The sequence below is a fragment of the Macadamia integrifolia genome, chromosome 6 (genome assembly GCF_013358625.1).
Source record: "Macadamia integrifolia cultivar HAES 741 chromosome 6, SCU_Mint_v3, whole genome shotgun sequence".
NCBI lineage: Eukaryota > Viridiplantae > Streptophyta > Magnoliopsida > Proteales > Proteaceae > Macadamia > Macadamia integrifolia.
In genome coordinates, this window is record NC_056562.1 from 7,974,967 (window position 1) to 7,981,793 (window position 6,827).

At 39.8% G+C, this 6,827-nt stretch overlaps 1 protein-coding gene and 1 pseudogene across 4 annotated transcripts in view; both read left to right on the forward strand.

Annotated features, from left to right (window-relative positions):
- LOC122082492 (cell division cycle 20.2, cofactor of APC complex-like) overlaps positions 1-5,196 on the forward strand; it is a 56,870-nt gene extending 51,674 nt beyond the window's left edge. For 2 of the 4 annotated variants that reach the window (XM_042650098.1, XM_042650096.1), the window contains one exon: positions 4,688-4,789. The gene's annotated coding sequence lies outside the window, so the exon portion shown is untranslated. Of the gene's footprint in view, positions 1-4,687; positions 4,790-4,946 lie in introns of those variants that run through there. The other 2 variants (XM_042650097.1, XM_042650099.1) reach the window with 2 other exon arrangements.
- Positions 3,157-5,167, forward strand: LOC122082494 (annotated as a pseudogene).
- Positions 5,197-6,827: the final 1,631 nt, after the last annotated feature.

The window sequence follows — 6,827 nt, forward strand, 5'->3', positions numbered from 1 at the left end:
GGATAGAGACACATTTTGGCTCTCCCTCCCTAATTGCTTACCTTCTCTCTCCCTCTCCTTGTGTACTTGAGAAAGGGTTTGTGAAACCCTAACCCTAAAAAGAGAGAAAGTGTGTGTTAAAGTATTGGAGATTCCGATTCATTTAAGGAGTTGAAGGGATCGATTCCTTGCATTGCTCGATTGTTGAAAAGCTATTATCAGGAGGAGGAACTTCACTTGTTGTTCTAAGGTAAACCGTTTCATTCCCAACTAATTAATTTTTGTTTGGACAATGATTTCGAATGCAAGAGATCCCAATCCGATCCTTTACGCTATGCGATTGGGTTCACGCCAATAAGGAGAACCTAGAAGAAATGAGAGGGAGACCCAGGTATTTGACGGGAAGGGAGCCTAGGGAGAAGCCCGTAGAAAGGAGGGAGCCTTTAAGAGTATCAGAGACAAGAAAGAGAAGGAATTTGGGGTGATTGATGGGGAAGGCCAAAGAGGGATTCGAATAAGCAAAGGGTGGAGGGAATGAATTGGATGGAGAGAGGGTCAGCCTTAGAGAAAATCATCAAATCATTGATAAAAGCAAGATGGGTGTGGTTAAGGGATTTGCATTTAGGGAGAGGGGAATTGAGGTGAAGATCAATGGAGGATTGAACATATCTGAAGAGGACTTCATGGTAAAGGGAAAAGAGGAAAGGGGAGAGACGGAAACCTTAGTGAATGCCAACAGAGGAGAGGAAGAAACTGGTTGGGGAACCATTAACGAGGATAAATAAGTGAGGAGAAGAAATACAAGAGATGACCCAGTTGATGAAGTTGGGAGGGAAGGACATAACATGGAGAACTTTTGAGATGAAATCCCAGCAAATAGAGTCAAAATATTTATGAATATCAATCTTGAGAAGAGCAGCCGAGGAATAGGATTTCCTATCAAAACCTCTGACAATTTCTTGACAAAGGATGATGCTATCAGTGGCACTCTTGCTAGTAATGAAAGCGGATTGATTGAGACTGACAAGAGAATCAACATCCTTTTGGATCCTGTTGGCCAGGATCGTGGCAGTAGACTTATAAAGAAGGTTGCATAGGGAAATGGGTCTAAAGTCAGCTATGGATGAGGCTCCCTCCTTTTTAGGAATGAGACAGAGGAGGGTTTGATTATTGCCTGAATTTGAGGGGTTTTGAAAAAGAAGCTATGGATGGCTAAGATGAGATCAGACTTAATAATGTCCCAACAATGGGAGAAGAATCCCATACTTAAGCCATCAGAGCCCGGGACTCTACAGGCTTTGTGGAATAAGATAGTAGCCGATATTTCATCATCAAAGGGAATTTCTTGGAGGTAAGGATGATAAATTTATTTATAAGGCCTTGAGGAATGGGCGGGCTCATCTAGAGGGAGGAGGCATGAAAGAGATCGGAGAAGTAACTAGAAGCGTTGGATTTGATGCTATCGGAGTGAGAAGAGTGGATCCGTCTCTTGCTAGAAGACGAAGGATGGAGTTGTGACTGGTTCTAGCTTTGAGCGAATGATGGAAGTAGGCAGTGTTGGAGTTCACCAGCCCAAGCCATTTAATCATGGGTTTCTATATAAGAAAGGACGGAGGAAAGTTCCATGGAGGCAGCCTGCTCCGCAGATTCAAGGGAAGGGTTATAAAGGTTAATCTGGAGATTAGCTTGAATGTATGAAAGCTTATCTCTACAGCTAGAGATTTGAGAGGAAATGTTGCCAAAGGAGGAGGAGCTTTATTGATGCGGGGCTGGTGCGCCCCAAGAGATCAAACTAAGATGGCTGTGGGCCCACTTAAATGCTTAGGGCCAAATATTAGAAGCAGTGGCAATTCGGTTATTAAGTGACCTATCGAAGGGGTAAATACTCAAGTACCAAGAGGTAATGGCACTATTGTAATAAACCGTGATTTTAAAGAGCCACAAGGTTATGAAGGGGTTTAGAATTATTTGCTAGGGGCAAACTAGGAATGGACAGAACTTGATGGCAGGTTGTAAATAAGGGATTAAAGGAGGTGTCATTAATATGGGATAAGAGAAACTAAAGGGTTATTGATAACCCACGATTTTTAGAGATCATCTTCAACCTTTGGACACCCAACACAGGGCGGTAGAACCAGGAAATGAGAAAGGAGAAAACTCCTTTAATGCTTCTTGGGTGGGTCTGAATTTTCATATGGGGAATCGATTCTTCTATTCCAATGGATTCCAGCAAGAATTTGTTGCAAAAGTCACTCAACAAAGAGTATTTAACCCTGAGATCAGATCTGGGCAGTAGTTTCAGACAACCTTAGTTGCAGATCCAGTTTCTCACAACAGGGATGTTATTAATATTAAGGCAAGAAGTTTTAAGGGTTTGGTCGCCCGGGGAAGGGCCATATTTGACTCAAAGCTCGGAACCAATTGGTAACGTTCACAGGTTCGGCAAGCTTTTCTTTTGAGACTGATGCTACTGTCCAGGAACAGAGGATGGGAGAATAAACCAGAAACGAAGAAAGAGAAGAAGGAAAGAAAAGATAGCGAGAGAGAAAGTTGCATGGGGGGGGGGGAGGAGGTCTCAAAGAAGAAAGAAGAAGGGGAAGAAAGGCAGCCACGCAGGGGAGGGGAGAAGAGAGATCGCAGGGAAGAAGAGGGGGTGTTCTCACAGAGAAGGGAGGGGAGGAGAGAGAGAGTAGCCACGCAGGCCTTTCAGAACTTAATTCATTCTTCATTAATCAACTAATCCCATGACTTGGGTTACATGCTTTATTTATAATAATCTAAAATTAAAGCTTCCTAATTAAAATAAAATCTCCTAATTCTAGACCAACAGGATTAGAAACAAATAAGGACTTAAATTGGAAACTACCTAAAATAAAAGATTACAAATAAATTAAAATCCTAGAATATTCTAATATCTTGAACCCAAATCAGTAACTTTTGTCCCAAATTGGATTTGGTTTTGGGTCTAGGTTCTGGACTGGGTTTGGGTTGATTCATCGGAGCACTGCTACATCATAATGCATGCTCCAAAAGAGATGGTATGAAGAATGGTTTGCGACATTGGATTAACTTAAGACTGTTTTTTCGTGATGATTGTCCCTAGCATTTCTTCATGTTCAAAGATGTTGTGCAAAGAAGACTAGACCTGCTGGTTGGGCTGCTTTTTATCTCAAGTAGAAGCAGAAACAAGGTCTCAAACTAGACTGATGTGACCCCTATGTGCCAAATAGGACAAGCATTGTGACTCCCTCTGGAAACTTAGTACTTAGAAATGTTCCACCAGTGAAGGCTGTTTCATCAGTGCTTTAACCTGAAATGGACTTTCCGATTGTCATTGATGACAATGATTCATTCAAGTGAAAAAGGCATTCTTGCAGTTTTATGAAATTGTACTCACTTAAAGAAGTGGGGAAGTTCTATAGAAGTAAGAAATGGCATTCTTGTTGTCTTATTGAATCCTTACTTGATGACTATACTTTATGGGTCTTTAGCTCAATTGGTAGAGCTCTTGGAACATGAGCATGTCTCAAGCGTGTTCCAAGGGGATGGTGGTTCGAATCCGCCTAGACTCTTATGATTCAACTATTCATAGTAAAGTTAGCTAAGGCAATCATGTAGAAGTTGGTGTAGTGACAGTAAAGAATTTTCAAAGAATACTTGCGAGGAGCAGCTAGAGGCTCGAATATCATACAAAGACATTGAGAAATGTGTTGATGCTGTTAGCAAGCTTGACTTGAACAGAGGTGGAGATTAATACCACCTCCTGAAGTTTCAATCTCTAAATTCTTGTTACTGAAGTTTAGAACTAGCCAGTTGGATTGTGTAATAATTTTAATAGTAAATCAATACAAATGCCTATATTTTCCCAAATTACATATATGTAATGACATTTTCATAATTAATTTAGGAATTGGGAATTTCAATGGCGACTTTTGTAATTTTTTTGTTATGGTGTCTTGGATGGTAATGGCATTCCGAATTTATCTGGTTAATTATGATGGTAATAACATTTTTGTAAATATTGCGTGATAAGATGTTGTCCGAGACCAGCTTTACCAAGCATCATTGCTGTTCTTTTTCTCTTCTGGAACCTGTTGTGGAATAGGTTTATCACATGCTAATCTAGAGCCAAAAAAGACAGTTCTAGAACAAAAACGGAAAAAGTTCTGCCAAAGAACAGCATTCCCAGAACAGAAACATTACCAAATGCAGCCTTGGTGTTTAACCAGTCTTCAGACCCGAACTCCTCTTGAAAAGCAGTTTGAGACTTGGATTGACAAGCTTAAGCCCGGTTTCACCCCTGCCAACGTCGACAATGCCCTCCATTATCAATCAGACCCTGATCTTGCCCTTGAAATTTCTGATGGCCTGTGCGTGGCTGTCAACACAACCATGTCACTTACCACACCATGATCAATAGCGCCATGATTGGGAAGCACTTTCGGGCCTGCTGAAACCCCAGTGGAGGAGATCCTTGCTGGTGCATGCTCTGGCAGTGTCATTCTCTACAATTCAATGATCCGGCTCTGTTGTAGCCATAAGCAACTATTTAACCGTGCATTTGATGTTTACCAGAATATGGAGAGATTTCAGTCTGTTGTCCTCTCAAGAAACCTACACGTTGTGCTTGAATGCTATCCTTAGGAAATTCAGTAAGTTAAATGCATGTTACACTTACTTGCACATGGTCTGATCTTTACTGAAACAGATGAAAGGGTTCTGGTGTTCTTCAGCCATGTATTTGTTGATTGTGATCATAAAATCTTATTCGAAGTGCCAAGAAATGGATAAGCCATTAGATTTTTTCGTGGAATGGGTTTATATGGTTGTAAACAAAATGCATACACATATAGTTATATTGTGAAGGGTTTCTGCTACAAGGGGAAGATGGGCCAGGTTTTTAGAAGGTGATGAGTAAAGGTTTTGATTCCTGAAACTAGCAGTACTTGCATGACTCTCATTTGCAGCCTTGCGATGTAACGAATGTTTGAAGATGCTAGTGACAATCTGTTTGATATGTTGGATAATTAAGTGTCTCCTGATGTCTTAACACATCAGACTGTTAGGGGAATTGTGTATGGAAGGGAGGGGAAATGAAGCTCTTTAGCTTCTTGAAGAATCAAGGAAGAAGGATGTCTTGATGGGGGCGAAAACTTACAACACCTTGTTGAAGGAAGTGCATTTTTGAACCCAGGAGTAGAAGACCATTTTGCCATCTGGTATTTATTATTCTTTTTATAATTATTTTTCATATTATAGAACATTCATATGTACTTTTTATTTCAGAGCTTTGAGCATAGAACAGAACTTGGGAAGCATATCACAATTTTTTACATGTAATAATGCAATAAAAAAGAATCTATCTAGATGATGGCCATTTGTGTTTCCACAGGTTTTTATTTAAGAGGGAGTGAGAATTGATATGCCTTTTGGATTCCAGCCAAGTCAGTCTCCTTTTAAGTGTTTGCCTATATTCCTTGTTCTGCTTCAACTATAGAATGAATCTGAGATGAGAAAAAAGGATCCTTAACAGAATATGTTACCCTTCCCAATCTTATGGTTGTTCTGCATAATAACATTAGATATAATTTTTTACATAATGGAAATAATCTCTAATTTTTTTTTCCTGCTACACAATAGAGAAGAGCATTTTGTTTGGTTCATTGCATCCATTTTTAGCAGGTAAATTTGGGGCCAGTTTGCCATACTTGTTTAACAGGAAAAAAACGAGACAAAACAGATGTTCCTCTGTTTGTGGGTGTCAAACTGATCGGTCTGGTCAATTTCGGTTGGGCCTTAATGGGTCCTGCAGCATTGAGGGCCAGGATTGAAACTGACTGATTCATGACCATGAAAGATTGAATGGTCCCAATAAGGAACACTTGGTTGATGACACTTGGAGGTGAAGTTTTTGTCCACCTAGAGAGTGTTTCAGGCTAAGGGTTGTGTTTGTCAATGATACAGGGATCTGTCACTTACAACCATACCTGAAGATAGAGAAATTCTATGAATTGGATAAGGTTAGATATTGTGAAGCGTTCAGTGTTGGTGATCACAAATGGTACCAATATCTGCTTCCACCATTTTTACTCTAAAGGCTTTAGTCTGAACTGCAAAGTTGGTGATTTCTGGAAAATAGGCCTCTGGCCGACACGTCATGCAGAAGAAATGGGCAAAATCCTTTCTTTGTTCTTGAAGTTGGATGAATCAAAAACAATCTCAGGAGAGGAGTGTATGTGGAGTACAAATTTCAATTGGTGAACCAACTCTATGGCAAGTACAAGGAAGAAAAATGTGACTTAACAAATTTCTTTTAGCTCAATTATATTTTAAAATAAACCCATCCATTGCAAAAGCCACAATTCCTTCTTACATTTTCTACAGTACATTGGTTGAAACACACACACACAAATTATAGATATCAAGAAATAAAACATCATAAATGTTCCAAGTGCAAGAGGATTTAGAGTTGTCTCAATTCATGTTGACAATATTTGCATCGGTGAAAATCTGAAGTGATTCAAATTCAAACTCCTAGGATGCCAGTAGTGTATCCCTAATAACCACTTCTTTAGAGCTCCTCTCATAGCTTCATGTGTAATGAAGAGGCTGCTCCCAAAGCAAATGTGGAACCGTTACATATAGAACAAGTGTATTTTTATCATAATTCATGAGCACTACTTTTTTCTGCAGATGAAGGGAGATTTAATTAGTCAAGTAACTGTTGAGGTTGGAGAAATTTCCTCCCTCAGTAGCCTTAGAGACCAAAAAGAGCGCTGGTTGCTGAGTTGTTGAATGATGTTTCAACATTGAAGCACATCTTCTAATCAATATTAGAACAATGGACT